The sequence below is a fragment of the Nilaparvata lugens genome, chromosome X (genome assembly GCF_014356525.2).
Source record: "Nilaparvata lugens isolate BPH chromosome X, ASM1435652v1, whole genome shotgun sequence".
In the NCBI taxonomy this organism is placed as follows: Eukaryota; Metazoa; Arthropoda; class Insecta; order Hemiptera; family Delphacidae; genus Nilaparvata; species Nilaparvata lugens.
In genome coordinates, this window is record NC_052518.1 from 12,084,412 (window position 1) to 12,104,081 (window position 19,670).

A 19,670-nucleotide genomic window follows, 5' to 3' on the forward strand; every position below is an offset into this window, starting at 1 on the left:
TGAAATATAATAATAATAATTGTACATGAATATATATTACAATTCGGCTGTCTGGCGTTCTTTAAAGCATCTACAGCGAGAGAATATAATCATAGATGAAATATGATAATAATGATCGTAATAATAATTGTACATGAATATATGTTTCAATTCGACCGTCTGGCGTTCTTTAAAGTATATACAGCCAGTGAATATGATCATAGATGAAAGATGATAATAATATAAATCATATATAAAAGATGATAACAATGATCATTATAATAATTTTACATGAATATATGTTTCAATTCAATCGTCTAGCGTTCTTTAAAGCATCTACAGCCAGTGAATATGGAATCATGGATGAAAGATGATGATAATGATAATAATAATAATAATAATAGTTGACCTCCCATCACCCCTTACAGCCAACCCGTTCCACCACATGGCGCCAAGTTTCTGCTTGAGTATGCTCAGGCTATTTTATATGCAATAGGACCGTTTAGACCTTTGTTTATTGTATACCCATAAGTGTCAAAGGTTTTCTTATCTGGCTTCTTGCAAAGACTTTTTTTTATTTTCGAATGTTCAAAGAAATCGATTCTATTGACCAAACGGTTGACTATTGTAATACATCTCTCCAGTAGTGATGTATAACTTCATACATTTTCATGAAACTGATGGGAATTCCTCTAATTGTGTATAGGCACAATTCCAATTCCATGATTGCCAACTTTCAAGTGTCTATGAAGGCATTTGTGCAGAAATGCAGTATCAAACTAGGAATTCCTTAAATTGTTTGTGGGCACTACAATTCCAATTCCATGATTGCCAACTTTTAGGTGTCTGTGAAGGCATTCGTGCAGGAACACAACATCAAACTTTTTTGCCATTCCAGAGTTTACAGGTCAACTTCTCGACAATACTGGCCGTAGGAGAGATGCTGCAAATCTGGCTGGAGGCTTCAACATCATTTACAAAGATTCTCCTTTGAAAGGAATCAATATTCTTGGTTGTGATCAGTCCTTCCCTACTCAAAATTCCAGAAGCACACTCCAAGTGACTCTGAACTAGGCACATGAGTTCCATCAGTTTTAGGGTATTGGAAGTCATTTCCCATCCATCTCAACATGCCTAGTTGTCTTCTTGCCTTTGAAACAATGTCAACAACTTGCGCCGTGGAGAGAAGCTTACTGTCGAATGTTACTCCAAGATCCAATATACTGCTGACTCGCTGTACAATTCTTGTTCTAAACTTTGTTCTGGAATCTTGTAGTATTAGTCTTTCGAATGTTTCATTTACATTGATAGGCATCGGACTTTTCTTTGACCATCCATGGACGTTGTTTATATCATTCTGTAAAGACAGGGAATCATCTCTGGATACGTCTGATCACGCTTGATCAGAACATCTCTCAATTTCACATTCTTTTCGCTCAATGTAGACAACTGAAACCTCAGAACAGTCACTTCTGAGGACAAGAGCCGCATTGCTCTCTTCAAAACAAAGTTCTTTTTGAGAAAGTAAAGCCTCTAAGTTCCCAAGCATACTCGTAATAGAATCAGTCTACGAGATATCTATCACAACATTTTCACTATGATGGATCGATGATCGAATTTTGATTAGTCTCGATACTCAAATTCCGACTACCCGAAAAATTATTTAGGTGGTCGAATTGAGGTATTGTCATCAATTATCAGGAAAGACTTATTCATAAAGGCATTACATTTGAAGCCTGAGTCCTTGTCATAGTTCAGTTCTTCTTCAGATATCTCTAAGCATGCAATATTCTGTCTACAAGGACGATTCTCATATCGGAGAGCTTCTTGTCGACCATATATCTGTTTATTGCATGTATGTCATTTTTATTTACCTGGCGCCATATTTTTATCATTATTATTATTATTATCAATATATATATATATATATATATATATATATATATATATATATATATATATATATATTCTCTATACTCGCATGAACTCACAGATAGCATAATTTATAGAGAAAATATAGCATAGTTTATGCTATCTTTTCTGTATGATTGAATTTTATAAAGCTTTGTATAAATATATTACAACACAATGTTTGAATGTTAGATGTTGGGATTCACGATTTTTCATTAATCAAATCATCTTTAACACCAGGAAGAACAAAATCAACAGAACATTTTGAGTTTAAACTATTGTATACTTCAACTTTTATATTATTTCACATTTGAATCCACTTATTCATAGATATAATATGACGTACTAAGTAACTTATAAAGCTTTAAAACCCTTCGAATTACGAGAATTCTTCCTAAAAAATCAATCAAAATAATATCATTTGCAATAGAGTTTTCAAGAGCTTTCACTCAATTATCATGTTGCACTTATGAAATTCGGGCATCAATCGGCATCAATAACATTACTCTTTCATTCCAATTTTCATTCAGTTTCACAAGCTCCGCTTCGACTAAAGTCATATCTCTTCTACATAGATATAATTATTCTGAATAGTGTTTGGCATATTATTTTTGTCATGATGATAAGCTACTCTATTAAAAAGCATCCATCTCATTGACAAAGTAATGTCAAATTTAAAGTAAAATTATCCTTCACTGCGTGCTGAGACATGATCAACAATGTTGCCAAAAATGAACAAGGAAAGTGAAAACCATAATTATTATAAATTCACATGCGTAGACGTGTGAAGGCTATAGATATGTAGCTGTGATTTTGATATTGAGATACAAAACTGAAACTGGAAGTGTCAACTAATGAGATTCGATTTTTCCGGGAAAGGTTGCGATATGTGAACGAGTAATAAATTATACAAAAAAGTACTGTATTATGTAAAACAATGAATGGAAATTAATTTTTGATGGTGGAATAAATCAATTATTGTTAAAGTACGTTGGATACATTAGGAAAGTATGTTGATGTAAAATTAACGTTTCTAATTAAGTTTGTAGCGTGAAAATTGATGTTGTGGAACTTTTCCGTAATTGAAGAGACAAAAAATGTTGTCGAAAAATCCACTTTAATTAAATAAAAATTATTGTTTTACAGGACCATGTTTTCGTGTCGGCTCACTGAGCTGATGATGTGTGAGTACACACACGAATGCATGCTCCTGTGGAATAATAATTTCTATTGAAATTAAATGCATTTTTTGACAGCATTTAAAGTCTCTTCAATTAATGTTTCTGCTTTCTATTTATGATTGAATTGGATTACAGTACTTGGTCCATATAGATTATAAAGGTGCGTACAGATATACGCGCCGCGAACATGAGCAATTCACTTTTAATCAGCTGACTATATCTGTATTTTTACAGAAACGGTATAAGATACAGATATAAAAATGGCATCAGCTGATTAAAAGTGAATTGCTCATGTTCGCGGCGCGTATATCTGTACGCACCTTTATATATTCCAGATAGATGGTTTTTTCAAGGTATGATTGAATTGTTGATGTCATTAGACAGAATCTGTTTCCTGAATTTGACTAGTTAGAGGTTAGTGATTCAACATTGGTAATTGATGAATAGAATGGGAAGAACTCGAAGAAGACATTGTTGAAGGATGTTTGATGAAAGACATGCTATGCCAGTTGCCTATCCTTCCCCTACCTTAGTCTAACTGGATGTATTCATGAGCTGGGAACGAATGAATTTGTCAACCAGTTTCATAGTAAAATCGGTGGTAAAAGAAAAAGATCAATCACAAGCGACTAGAGACAATAGAAAAAACAACAGAATATACCAAAATGTTGGTTTTTTTATAATAAATCATAAATAAGGAATGTGAGTACAGCATAAAAACACAAAGCATAATATAAATGTTATAGTAACTCCTCAAACAGTTCGTCCTCGGGATCAAGCACCTAATTTGAATACATTAAATTAATTTTATTATTAATATTATTTTTTCAATATGACATGTCTTTTTGAAAGAGGTTAATCAATCTTATTTCAATTGCGGATGATGCCCACATTTTATTGCTTAAAAAAGTGATGTCCACTTTATAGCTTGTGCGTGGGTGTAATGGGAAGTGCGAGGGTGAATTATGAGATGATCGAACGTCCATGCCTATTCGATGGGATTTGGCGGGATTCGAACCCGTGACCAGGTAGCACTGGTGCTACAAGGGTGCAACGCCTAGTCAACTCGGCTATTTAGCCGGCTGGCTATGCTGTATCTATTCGTTTCATAATAATTTGTTTATCGTATCCCAAAATTTATTATTGGAATGTCTAGAATAGCTGTGAATTGGAAACTGAAAAATCAAAAATGTCTTGAAAGATTATAGATGGCTTGATTTATAAGCCGATTCATACGATACATTGATAATCAGTTTTTGAATTAATAAATGATGTCTATCTAATTATTGTTAGATTCACATTAGTTTCAAAATTGATGCAATGGATTTGAAAGCATGAGAGATATAATGCTTTGTAATTTTCTAAACCTATTTATTGGAACATTCATAATAGTCTAGTATGTTATCATTGTATTATCATTGATTGAAATTTTTACCTCTCATCAGACACGTGGGTGTAAAATCTAATAATATGGGGTTAAGTTCAGTTGACGTTTGTTAGATTGATGTGAGTTCCGTTCACTTTACCTTAAAGAAGCGCTGAATTTTCTGATGACTCATTAAAAAGTTTAGTTGGAGCATTTAGGGAATTACTTTCAAGGGTGCAGCAAGTTTTAAGCCTTTCTAAGTGGAATTTTGTAGATAAGAGGTATTATGTCACTAGGTTTTGAAAATTGTAGCTTTTCACCCAGTTTGCTGTTTTACTAGTCAGCCGCTGAAGATTGATGAGTTGGAGTGTTTTGATAATAATTATTAATCCGTTTAGCTTTATAGGAGAGTTTTCCGTGTAAGAAATTACGGGAGATTTAAATTTGGTATCAGATACTGTCAACGTGAAATTGAATCAATCCTTTTCAAATCCTCGATTATATTTGAAAATTTGTGCTTAATCTCAAATCTATCCATTATCCATAGGGTTCAGCTTAAGGGTTGTATCTATAATAGGATTAGAATTAATTTGTCTAGCACTTACAGTTGTTCAGATGGTTTTCATTGTTTTAATTTAGTTGTTCACTTTATTATTCAGTTATCGATTGATAATTTGACATCTTGTGGGACCGGACTTACTCGGACTTTCTCAAAACCATTGAATCAAAAGTTTTCAAAATCCCTCGAAATAATATAATTTCCCCAAAACGAAGGAATGTTAAAAATAGGAATAAACTGGGTCCTGTTTTGTGATTGTTAGCATTAATTAATGTTTTGGAATAGAAGGGATTCATTCATTATTTAATGATATCCTCCCCGAAACAATCGATTCAAATGTTTTTTTTTATATTCATCAACTGAATCTATCTAATCGATATGTGTTTTAAAATAATAAAATATTGTATCTTTTTACAGAATCGAGAAGTAGGCTGCTTCAAAATCGGACGATGCATATTTCTTAACAATGTAAGTAGAAATCTTTCTATTCACTTCTGTCTTTGTTCGTAGAGTCTTTTGTCAATTATAATATTAATTATTTGTAAGGAATAGAATATTATTTATTAGTAATGAATATACTACTTATATATTGGTAATAATTGAATAATTACTACTATTCAACTTCTTTCATAAGAATTATAGGAATACTATAACACCAGTCACAGGATATTCCAAGGGTTTCTGAAAAAGGTCTTGTACTTCACGTTCACTTTGGAGGGAACACAGGAATCATTTTATAGCAACGAAAATTCAATTTTAAACGTTAAAATATGGGTGATTCCTCAAATCGAAAGAAAATCAACCAGATCTTTTTACCCAAATCGTCATCAGTTATCAAAGTTAATCTATCATCAGAGTCTGTATAGCAGAGGAGTAAACAAACTATTCATAAATTTTAATTCCAATAAATTCATTATGTCCCGTGTAAAAAGTTTATCAGCACTGTTCCTCTCTTGCATGTAGAACTGTACTTTAACTATGACTAAAATAGACAAAAACAGTGAGCGCTTCTAAATTTATAATGTCGGCGATTGTTTTATCTACTGTATTCAAATTTCGACTATAAAAACCTCTCCTCACGATAGGGGTTTGAATTTATTAGTCGACCACATAATCAATAGTACAAGTAGTGGGAACAAGGTAACATCTCCATTTTTTGGTTGTATATCATGTCAATACTCATTGAATTATTATTAAATTAATAATCAAATAGTTGATTATTATAATTTTAATCTCATTAAATTGTGGGAATCTTCTTGTTCTTCTTTCTCGATCCCCTTCTGCCTCACAGCGTAGGGTGGTTTGAAGATTCCTCGGCCCAGCGTCTCCACTCCCCACGATCCTCACCCAATCTTTTCATATCTGCAGCCAGTCTTTACCCCCAGCAGCCCCCATTCTTTCGACATGGTTTTCAAACGTTATTCTTGGTCGTCCTCTTTGCCTCCCTTCAATAGGTTTTCATTTCTCATATTTGTTTGGCCTTTCTCTCGTTTGTCATCCTTGTTACATGACCGAACCATTTCAACTGCCTTTCTTGCATTTTGCCAACCAGGGGTTCAATCTCCACTTCCGGCCTTATGACTTCGTTCCTTATCCTGTTTCTTCTTGTTTTTCCCACAATCTTTCTAAGGAATTTCATTTCAGATACTCTGAATTTCTGGACTTGCCTTTCAACAACTGGCCAGCTTTCTGTGCCATAGAGGACAGTAGGTACATACACTGCTTGGTATATTCTCTTCTTCGTCGTTTTACTGACTTCTCTTTCACCCAATAGAGTATTATTTATGGAATGAAATATATTATTTGCTTTTTTGATTCTATTTAGAACTTCACTGTCAATCCTTCCATCTCTTCTTATTTTGACTCCCAAGTAATCATATTCATCTACTTGTTTCATTTGTTTTCCTTCCAGAAAAAGTTCTATTTGCTCCTCTTCATCTTTCCCAACATGAATTACTCTGCTTTTATCAATATTAAGCTGCATTCCTTTCCATTTCAGAATATCATGCCATTCCTCTACTGTCCTTTTTAGTTTATTCTCACTGTCAGTTAAGAGTATCACATCATCTGCGTACAGGAGCGCTTGTAGGAATCTAGATACCAATAAGTAGTCCTGATTTAGCTGCTAGCATGACAGGCCTTGAAAAACTTTGATATCTTGAAGAAGTTATTCGAAATTATGTTGAATCAATGTAAAGTGAATTTGATGTATGAGATCCATGTTGTGGATTAGTTAGAAATGATGGTCTTAAGACGTTGTTAATTTCAAATTTGATAGTTACGTAAGCATGGAAGCATGTTGTTTGTAGAAATGACGTGTTGTTGAAACGTTAACAATTTGTTAATTACTCAAAGCTTTCGGCTAAAGACGAAGCAAGGAAAGAAATGAAACTAGCGGAGTATCTTAAATCTAAAGCTGAGAACAAATGAGAAGCGAAGTAACTTTCGTGACTGAATCGATATATTTATTCGAAAATATGACCTTTGGTGACCTTGTCTCACGCTACGGATTTTTCCGAGTTTACTACTTTTCGCCTCCGCTTATTATCAATTTTCCATGACACTCCACGACGTTCAAAACAAACCAGGCAACAACGCTCTCTCTCATGAGAAATTAAGTGCTTCAATATTTGATCTTCATGTCTTTAAGGTGTTTCCAAAACATGAATCGTGCTACTTTCTCTGTTTGAACTATTAATGAATTCTCTAGGGTGCAAATGAATTTCAACCTTTAGGATACGGGGTCTCATGATTTAGCCCAGTCCATTCGATCTAAAAGTAGATAGTCATACCTTTTTTACACTATACGTTTTCTAACAATGAATTCAGTCTAGTACTTTGATTACAGACACATGAAACTATGTTCGCACTGTGTGTTCAATGCAGGATATGATATTTAAGACCAAATTTTCAAAATTTTATTACAGACACATGAAACTTTGTTCACACTGTGTGTTCCATGCAGGAGGAGATATTTCAGATAAAATTTTCAAAATATTCCTATTACCCTGTAAAATATTGCATGTATGAGAATATAGATCTCAAACAAATGGGAGAATTGAGTGTTCTCCTCAACCTAATATCCAAAGTCGTATCCTCTACTCTCTGTAATACGTAGAATACTACAGTACTACGCTTTGTTCCGAAATAACAATAGTATATTTCGCACCTAGGGCCGAAAATGAGACTTTTCCGGCTCGAAATCGGTTTTTAAGTCCGAGGCCGTAGGCCGAGGACTAGAAAAGATTGAGAGCCGGAAACACATTTTTGCCCCTGGTGCGAACGCTATTTTTCGCCACACAGAAAAATAAAACAATATATATTTATGAGAAGAATTGTTTATTAGGCACTCCCGAAAGCAAAACTGGTAGGTCATAGCTCTAGCCAATCTGAGGTAATCTGAATATCAGGAAATTGTCCAAGTATTTTTTTTATTCTGATATGTCTAAATAGTCCAAAAGATTATGTATTATGTTTTAATGTGGGAGGTTGAGTTTATACTTTTTTATTCTTTCAAATTACAATAAAATGATATTATTATAAATGTTTTTGATTCTTGAATAATAAAACACAAATAATGAAAAGTTTTTTAATCAGCTGTTTTATCACACTTGAAAATTGGCCAATCTGAATGAATGTCAATGTCAACAATGCTTGTTGTCGTCGACTGCGGAAGTTTAGGTTAGAAGTTCTATCCTACTATAAAAATCGAATTTGAATAGTTTATAACATATCTTATCTGTATTTCATTTATCCAAATAAAATGATAGTATCTTATTGCAGAATTTATTCAATTCTAGAAGCATAAACTGATTCCGTTTCATAAACTATTTTGTAAACACGTTCACATCAAATCAGAATCAGCTGACTTCTAGGTTATTTTACAGCCCTAGGGCCGTAAAAATTTTACCGGCCTGGTCAGAAAACAATCACTTTCGGCCTCCATATGACGCACGTAAACCAGCTCATTACATCCAAGTGGGGCGAAAAAATTTTACCGGCCTGGTCAGAAAACAATCACTTTCGGCCTCCATATGACGCACGTAAACCAGCTCATTACATCCAAGTGGGGCGAAAAAATTTTACCGGCCTGGTCAGAAAACAATCACTTTCGGCCTCCATATGACGCACGTAAACCAGCTCATTACATCCAAGTGGGGCCAAAAAGTAATTGCGTTGTCCCTTAGCGGCTGAAGGTGAAACAATTCCATTACTCAGGAATAAATTGGGCTGTGTCTGACATACTACAGTTACGATATATTTATATACGGATAAATATATAGTATACGGTTTTGTTTTATTATGTACATCTCAACGTCATTCATGTTGGCGTTAAAGAAGCTATATATGAGCAAAGCATCTTAATGGAGGGAAAGCTAAGTAATATATATAGTTATAAATGATATTGGTGTGGGTGGAGGAAAGATGCTATTTGCATCACGAGATGGAATTACTTTTTCTCCCTCAGGGAAATTGTCGCCAAATTACACAACCGAGGGAGAAAGTTACATTTCCCATATTCACAAATTATTCCTGTTTTCCCTCTTATCTTTCTGTTTTTTCAACCTTCACAATCTCTTCTTTTACGTCCTCCCTTACTAATGCGTGACAATCTACTTCCTGTCAGCTTCTCAAAATATTCTACGACAGTTAAAGTTGGATCTTTTCATTTATCTAGATTTTAACATGGTTCATAGCAGTCAGCAACTCATCTAACTATTTATTATATTAAAGTAAATATGAACTTGATTATTATTGACCAATAAATAACATGCTTCATTTTAAGTCTGAGATATTTATCTAGATTTCAACATGTTTTGTGGCAGTCAGCAACTCATCAACTATCCATGATATTGAAGTAAATATGAACTTGAGTATTATTGACCAATATGAAAATAACATGCTTGATTTTAAGTCTGATATGTAAAATTCTTCTTTTATGTTTTATTGAAAGTTTATTAATGGAAATTAAGTATTTGATTTCATGTAGTTGCGTGATGATGTAATATTGCATGGATATCGAGTGAAAGGAAAGAGAGAAAGTGGGAACGAGAGGGGAATAGAATGGGAGAAAGAGAAAGAATGGCACGAGAGGCCCTACAAATTGAGAGATACGGTAGTCTAAACAAAAGAGATGACGACGTGAACTTGTAATCTGTTCTGAAAATATTTACTTTTAAATATTCTCTAGTAAAAGATTCAAAGAAACGGGTCACGTAAACTGTATGGATCCCCAGATAACTAACTCTCTGATATGATTTATAGCTATATAAGTTATAAAAATTACTTATTTCAGAGGGAACCTATATCAGACAACAGTGCCTAACTGAGCACAAGTGAGAGAAATTTATATTGACATTCACTTTGAACTGTCAGGAATGGGAAGCATTAATTGTTACTATTATAAGGAATTTCAACAGTTCGAAGTGATTTTCTCTTTAGAAGTGGACGCCCTTCGTCCACCAAAGAACAAAACAAATTTCAAAGAAAGAAGTCATCATTTCAATTCTTTACAATAAATAATTTCAAAGAAAGAAGTGGATAAAACCAATGTAATATTCTCAGATTACAATGAAACGACGAGGAAATTAAAAATATATATAAAAATGGATTTATAGCTGTAAAACTTTGAATAGACAAGACATTTTACGAGAGATTATACAAATTTTGGTCACGATTTTCATTGAACGTTTTCTAAAAGTTATCTAATTGAAATCGGTAGAATGATATAATGAAGTATATTTTTTGATTAGTTGAGTTCTTCTCTTCTTCTTCTTCTTCTTTGGCTGTGCCTTATCCCATTTAAATGGGGTCGGCATTCCTTCCTCTTAGTCTGCCTCTCCACAAAGCCCTATCTAATGCCTCCTCTCTCCTCCAACCACTCTCCCGCAAGTCAGCTGCTATTCTATCTCCCCATCTCATCCTAGGTCTACCTCGTCCTCTCACACCATCCAAAACCAAATCCTGCACTCTTCGTCCAACATAATCCTCCTCCCGTCGCTGCACATGCCCAAACCACCTCATCCTTGTCTCCTGCATTTTCTTTCCCAGTGGTCCAACTTTTACAGTGCCTCTGATCAATTCATTTCTTATTTTATCTCTTCTTGTAACCCCACACATCCATCTTAACATTCTCATCTCAGTCACTTCCATCTTTCGTTCCTGTTTCTTTGAAATGGGCCATGTTTCCGTTCCATACAGCATAGCTGGCCTCACAATTGATCTATACACTTTCCCCTTCATTTGACAATTCACTCTCTTATCATAAAGAACACCACTCATTTTTCTCCAGTTCATCCATCCACAATTTATTCTATGCTGTATTTCTACATCAAGCCCTCCATCTCTCTGTACACTTGAACCCAGGTACTTAAAACTTGCAACTGGTTGGAGTTGGTTTCCTTCAAGCTGTAGGGTAGCCCATCATTGTTTCCCAATACCATGTACTCTGTTTTTGATCGGCTAATTTTCAGTCCCCTTTCCTCCAAAGTCGTCCTCCAGCTTCCCAGCCTTTCTTCCAACTGATCTTTGGTAGGTTCACAGAGCACGATGTCATCTGCAAATAGCATGCACCATGGTGCTGGCCTCTTGACTACAGCACCCACGACATCCATGAGCAGATCAAACAGATATGGGCTAAGTGCTGAACCCTGGTGAAGGCCAACTTGCACAGGAAACTCTTGGGTCCTTCCCACACTGGTTCTCACTCGAGTAATGGCTTCCTTGTACATCTCCTGCACCAATCCAACATACTTCTCTGGCACACCTTTTCCTCTCATACTTCGCCAAATCTCTTGCCTGGGCACCCTGTCATAGGCTTTTTCCAGGTCAACAAATGTCATGTGCAGCTGAGACCTTAGCTCTCTTGCCTTCTCCACCAGCTGCCGGAGAGCAAATATTGCATCTGTTGTTCCTCTTCCTGGCATAAATCCAAATTGCTCCTCACTGATTGTGGTCTCTTATCTTAGTCTCTTCTTAATCAATAATCCTCTCCCAATCCTTCATTGTATGAGAAATTAGCTTTATGCCTGTATAATTATTGCACTCTTGGACATCACCTTTACCCTTGCAGATGGGAACCAATACACTACTTCGCCATTCATCTGGCATTAATCTACTTAACTCTTATTTGCTGTTGTTCTGACAACAATATTGTCTTCCTCTCATTGGTTAGCTTGTGGTTGAATGAATTCTATCCTGTTCAGATTTTTGGATGTTGTCGTAGTGGCGTGACTTTAATACGGTGGACTTTGATACAACCCATTCAACGTTCACTTTCCTAGGGTGCAAAATTCAACCGTGGACTTTCCCACGAACTAATTTGTATTCTAATAAAATTATTGTAAATAATTTGCTTGTATATTTTACTGTTATCTTTCCAGTAATGTTAGAATTGCTACTAATGTTATATTGTTGTATGGATCAGGCTAGTGGACTTTCATGTAGTTACCCTTACAAAGTAATAATTTGGGGTGGCGTATCGTGATTCGTGTACTTTTTAACAAACAATACACCACACTGACGTTCTACTCTGTTAATTTTTAACATGAGATGAATACTGTCAACAGTAAATTTCGACAAATAAGCTTTTTTGAAGTTGAAAGTAATTAAGCCAGTACAAGCATGATTTTTATTGGAGTGTATATTTGAAAAAAACTAGAGCATTGAATATGAACAACCAAAGTGGATTGATTGGAGATGGACAAATCAAGTTGAGGACTGGTTGTCAGACAATCGCAAAAGTCAAAAACTGACGTAAATTCCATTCAGTTTACAGCTCTAAACTCGTGTGGACAGTCTTCACACAATTCTATGTACGTTTGTTATTGTAATTCTAACAAAACTTAAAATTGTAAAGTTTTTGTTCATCAATATTCAAAATCAAAAGAAATTCATTTGTTTTATTTTCAATTACTGTTCGTATTTCATCTATGCTTTTACAAAAGTATTGTCTTAGCTTTTCTATAGGAGATCAATTATTCAAGCTCTCCAGGTAGAAAGGAGGGTTCGAATCTATTCGACTCCTTTTGTTACTTATTCACTTCTTGACAATCCAAAGGCTTATTGGAGGCTTTTTGGTGGTTATTCATCGCTCGTTATTATTCAAAATTGAAAGCCTCTCGAGGTGGAATATTCTAAGCTCCCCCGCAGCTATCAAGGTAACCAGTCTGAACCAACCCCTCTTGACGAAATATTCCGAATATTCGGGGAACCACAAGTAAACTGGTGATGTGGAAATTCCACTCTCTGATTAAATATCTGTGTAAAATATGTATAATATTACACCCTCTTGGTGTAATATTTGAGCGGGCAACATACGCTAACCAAATCAATATTCGGCTTTGTTTCCAAATAATGATTTCCTCATGTGTGTACAGCTCTCGAAATTCATTTCACCAACTCTCCTTTGAATGTAAATATCTATTCTGACAATGATTTGAGGAGATATAAGAACGATTCTATTGATAAGTTTCAAGTTTTGTATACTTGTGTGTTTTATTATATATATATATATATATATATATATATATATATATATATATATATATATATGTATATATTTATTTTATAGATACTATGGGCTGGTTTCCGAGCTCGGGATTTAGCTAAGTCCTAGACTTTAAACAGCTGGAGTCAGAAAATTTACTTTCCAAAATGGGCGTAGTCGCAGCTTTTATAATAGTAGTCGTAGTTTTTATTTTCTCATTTCTATAATATTGGAAACGTTTTTCCTTGACGAAAATAGACATTCCTAAATAATTCAAAATAGCTGAAACTTTACACTATTTTCTCTTTATTTTATTTTGTGTTCGATTTTCTAGTTTTTCGAAATTTAATTCAAACGTGACTATGACAATGACTGCGACTACGCCCCGTTTTGGAAAACTAATTTTCTGACTCCAGCTGTTTAAAGTCTAGGACTTATCTAAATCCCGAGCTCGGAAACCGGCCCTATATGTTGGCCTCCCATCACCCCTTATAGCCAACCCTTTCCACCAAATGGCGCCAAGTGACTAGTGAGAATAAAATGCTTAGGCAGTTTGCTTGAAATAAAACGACACACGTGGCCTTTGTTTATTGCAACTGTCGAAAAAGTATGTTTTGGAATTCATTATTCTTGGACAGTTACCTGCAAGGGTCTTATTCTCCTTTCAAAAATTGTTGATACTTCAACAATCTGTTTGCTCAATTCCAAATCAACAGTCAATAACACTATTTTATTCTGTTCTTTCAACACTTTTGGAGAGCTAGAATAGACATTGATATGTCCAAAGCTCTGCCAATTTATGTAGATGCATAACAATATTATCTATAGTTATTTCAAATTGCTTTTCTCATATCATATACAGTTCAATAATTATAATTTTGATGTATTGTAAGCTATTTTATATAAGTGTATAAGTCAGTATATATTGTAATCTACATAAATAAAGTACTCAATCAATCAATTACTTTTCAAAAGTAATTGTTGATACTTCGAAAAATCTATTCGATTTGACAGTTCTTTACCAACTGCATCGTATCTTTCTACCGGAGCAGTTCAGCATCTAAGAACGGCATGAAATTGGTGGTACTGTCTCAAGTTTGGAGCCGGTACAACGGAACCAACTCCTCGGTCGCCAACTTCCACACATCCATGAAGACAGTCATGCAAAAAAATTGCATCAAACTTCATTCTTCGCCATTCCAAACATTCGATTTTCACCTCATTGCAAAACGTTTTATAAGGGAGCTGCTCCAAACCTGGAAAGAGCCTTTTCAACACCAGACGCAAAAACCTCCTTTGTACACATTCTACTACCTTTGTTGTGCAGATTCCAAACGATAGAGGCGTACTCTAAGTGACATCCTTATTCCTTGACGTCATTCCAATGTTTGTATTCATCCTTAACCCAGCTTGAACAGCCCTTCTATTTTTCAACTTTTTTTTCAATAACATTGCAATCTAGTCTAAAAATACTAACGAGCAAAATTTTCTAATTTATATTAATGAGCTTTATTCATTTCATTTTTTTCATTCATTTATTGTATAAAATACTATAATCATAATACAATTATGACATTGGAGGAAAAACTAGGCTGAGCCTGTACTATTTCTCTCCAAAAATGTTGATAAAATTTCAATGTTGTCCAAAAGATAAGGTTATGTAATCACACACTGCTTCGTCACTTGATTTTCGGTCCAAGAATGATGAATTTTGAATTTTCAAGGTTGATTTTATACTCTAAATAAATTACAGAATGTATCACAATAAATTAAAAACTTTAGAAATATTGCACTTATTTAAAAAATTTGAATACAAAATCAAAAACCTACTCACTATTTGTTATTCACAGCTGAAAACTAGCTTTACACACAACAAGCTTCGGTTGACGTGTGAGGTTCTTTAAACCTCACGATCTTTGAATATATTAATGAATTAAATTTATAAGACAGGTAGTTCTCTGAACTTCCTATCTTATTAATTGTTCAACTGAATTCAATTTTTTCTTGATTACTGATGTGATATTGCTGGTAGTTTTGTTGTTATCTGTAGTTTGCAATCCTCGGTTCATTCTCCTTTGCTTCCTAGCAACCTCAGCCCACGTTCTTTTGACTTCACACCCATCGCAATTTCATTGGCCTGCTGATCTATTTCCTTAATTTCCAAATCAACAGTCTTAAGAGTGTCAGATGTTACCCTATTAGCAGCAATATTATATTCTGTTCTCTCAACCCTTTTAGGACAAAAGGTCACTTGTCGGTTTCTCCAGCTTCTTAATAGGGATAATATATCTTAACTAAAAATTCTCCTCATTTAATGTGATGAGCTCTTCTTTCAATGCAGCTACTTCAGACGAGAGATTAGCAAAATTTGAAGCATTTTTTCTCTGTCTATCTCTGCTCAGAAATTTATTAGAAAATGTATTTTCCAACTCCCTAAGCATATTCACAATTAAATTATCGTTCTTAGTGACAACTAGGTCATTGTCATTGTCATTGTTTGACTACGACTTGTCAAAGCTTGACCAGCTAGTAGTGGCCTAACTGGTGTATTCACTTTTTACGACTTCTTACTCATACAGGCTTGACATTCAAAGCTTGAGTCTTTTAAAAAAATTCAGCCTATCTTCACTGATCTCCAAACATGAAACATGTTGTACACATGTTCAATGTACAAATCTCACTTTGAATAGTCTCTTGCCGACCATAAATTGATTTGTTGAATAAGTTGCATTTTTCTTTACTTGGCGCCATATTATATACTTTATTACTATTTTTTCCATTTTTTACTCCTCAATCATTCTTTGTTATCATAGTTTAGAATTTCTACTTTAGATTCATTTTTGTAAAAGTCTATTTTGTATTAGTTATCAATTCGAAGTTTAGATTTTCAGTTCATTTTTTGTTCAATTTTTATTATAATCTTGATTTTGTTATTCATATTATTCATTTGTATAAAATGTAAAGGGTTGTGTGGTTTGATTGATTGATTGATTGATGTGGCAGAGAGGACATGGAGTCCTAACTCCACGCTTGATAAAGGCAATCAATCAATTCTATCTTCAGGAAGATAATGTATATATTTTATCACATTGAGATGAAATATATAGTTAATCAACCAGAAGATAAATTCTACCTTAGACTGGCGTGCCGTCAAACGATTGAAAACATATTTATAGGTTGACATAAAGAAAAAAAAACAGTGATCAGAAAGTGAAGTCCGAATGATAACACAGTTGAACCGATTCAATGAAGTATGGATAAGGGAGATAAATTGAAGAACAATATTGCCAAGAGAGCGAGCAAGGAGGGACAGTTGAGAAGCTCCTGATGAGAAGGAAGGAAGGAGAGTAATTGGAAAGGGTAAAAGACAACAACGAAAGTTTCCATCACAGTTTAGTAAAGAACAAAAAAGGACGCCGATAATAACACAGAAAAGGAACAGGAATCAGACCTGCTGCTATCTGTAGCCAACGATGGAATAAGAAATGGAAAACTGAGCTGAACTCGTACAACTAATCAATGTATTTCACTACAAAAAGTATTTTAAAAACACAATTATTCAAAACCACATACGATGCTAAGAGAATTGGAATATTTCTTGCTGGAGACTGAAACTAACTCCTCTAAACGCACTATTCAAATTAGAAAAATATTGCACAATCTTTTTAAAAATTCACAGAGCATCCAAGCATGACCTGTCTCTGCCAAACTGATTACAAGTTTTTAAAGGTATTAAGAGTTTAGTTAAAGGTAAGTCGTTACCTTTTTACTAAACTCATACCATGGAACTTGTGCATGGATCCAAAAGTCGCACATATGTAAATGAAAATATAATTTATTCATGTAATTGTAGCTTTCAGTAAGAAGTGAGCATGATTATTGGAAAGACTCTAACTTCTTACAACCAAAAATGTATTGGAATATCGAGATACTTTTTCCAACTGTTACATAATCATCAATCTATGCTAAACTAAAACTAAAATAACAAGCAGCAGAATATGATAGCAGTCAATGAGCGATGTGATTGGCAGTTGAGCGACCAATCAAGATGAACATCTGTCATTTGCCGAGACTATTCACTCCCACAATTACTAGGAAGCTGAACCGCCATTGCTGTGACGAACCGATTGTGGGAGTGGCTTGTCTAGGCCAATGGCACACGTTCACTCTGGTCATCCACAAATCATGTCGCCTGCTCACTCATAATTCCCACTGAAAATTCTTATGGAGCAATTTATTGCAAGACAGCAATTTTGAACATTTGTTGTAGAATTTTGAGTGATCTGTGTTAACTGATAATGAGTTTGGTTAGTGAAATACATTCATTTCATTTGGTCGAGTTTTACTCCTTGCTTTCATTTTTATATGCATATTTCGATCACTCTGTACCATCAAGATCAGTTTCATGTCTAACAATGTCCTTTGTTCCTGGTTCTATTCTTGAATAATCACAGAAAAATAATCAACTGCTTCAATTGTGAAGAATGAATATAAAAGCAATTATGAAGATAAATCCGCACAATTTATTCTCAATTTTGTAATATCAAAGTACCTAGTACGTAAAACCTTAACTTCAGCAAGAAACTTGGATAAGTAACTGACTGGCTTCTTGCTGTAATGTTTCAGTACCGATAGTTATTGAAAATTACATTTTTATCTTCATGATAGAATGGTAATAACTGCACTGTGATCTATAAGGAAACAATTAGACATTCAATAATTCTTTCTCAACAATTTCTAAAAGCCAGGAAAAGATTTGAAATAATTATCTTAACAATAATAATTACGTTTACTACAGACTACAAAACAGCAAGCAATCTTACCTAGTAGCAAAAAGTGGGTTTGAAATGAAATTTTGAATGCTCTTTTAATTATTCGTTCAACAGTTATCTTTATATTGCCATCAATGTCTCTGAGAAAGTTTGAAAGATGTTATGTACTTGCTGTCTCAAATATTTAGGACCTTGAAATGAAACTCTTAGTGCCGTTAGCACAGTCAGAGTTTAAACTAAATTTCATTTTAAACTGGATTAAATCCGTATCAAGTCTCGTTTGTTATAATGTGTTTCATTTTTAGTTTAAGCCACCAGCTGATTTAATTCCGTTCAAGCTTTGACTGTACAAACGGCCCTTAGCAGATAATTTTGAAAGTAAGCTTCATGTTTTCAGAATAAGCCTACAGCTGCTCTGCTTGAAATAAATATAAATCAAATAATCACTATACGTTTCAGATTAAATCAAGGGGTTGCATGATGCTAATACCTATATTTCCAGAAATGGACAATTTCAACAATGTTCAAATTTGGAGTACAGACAACATTTTTTTTTTTGTTTTACTACCATAAGATGTACCAAATGACCCGTATGTGAGTGTGTATCTTATTGTACTTGAGTCCACAAATGACGAATTTTCCGGTTGAAGGGGGGTATAATACATTGTTTGAAATCCGTCTTAATTTTTAAGAAAAATAACACTCAATATTCTCTGTATAAAGCTGGATTATCACATATTGGTATCGGTGAATGTGACCAGAATAGTGAAATAATTCTCATGAGCTTATATGGGAATATTCCCACTCAGCCTAGACCTAACAGAGCTTATAAGAATAATATTCTTACTGTACCGGGCACGTTTACTAATACAAATACTCATATGAGAATCCAGCTTAACTCCTGTTCGTTTTTTGATTTAGGGTAATTTATAATCATAACACAAATTATAACCAATTGGAACTCTATTAGTGTAACTTTCTTCATGATTTACATTTGGAATACGAACCCCAAACAAAACACTGTTCAGTTATGATTTCAGTCACTCTCACCATTCTTCATTTTCATATTCAAAATTTCAGGAGTGGTCGTTTTCGTTAAAGATTTTTCGTCCAAACAAATCTATTTCGACTCCCTCTCATAATAGCCTCCCTCAAGTAGAAAGAAAACGCTAAATATTTTGAAATGGTGCATGGCATGTATTATTAGCATAACTAATCAGCAGCTGAAAGTCTAAAACTTGAATATGATTGTGTGGACAAAAGAAATAGCAAAGAGCACCGTTCCTCTAAACTCAGCTTGCAGTTATTACATAATCGATTAAATTTACGATTCTCTCGGGGCGTTTCTATTTCTGCACTCCGCTAACCTTTGTAAGTCTCTGTTTGGTTCAAGCTCGAATTCTGTTCATTTGAG

The 19,670-nt window shown here is 34.3% G+C and overlaps 1 protein-coding gene across 14 annotated transcripts in view; it reads left to right on the top strand.

Annotated features, from left to right (window-relative positions):
• LOC111043351 (plasma membrane calcium-transporting ATPase 2) overlaps positions 1 to 19,670 on the top strand; it is a 406,771-nt gene that overhangs the window by 176,939 nt on the left and 210,162 nt on the right. For all 14 annotated transcript variants that reach the window (XR_005573144.1, XM_039442413.1, XM_039442410.1 and 11 more), the window contains one exon: positions 5,414 to 5,464. The gene's annotated coding sequence lies outside the window, so the exon portion shown is untranslated. The remainder of the gene's footprint in view (positions 1 to 5,413; positions 5,465 to 19,670) is intronic.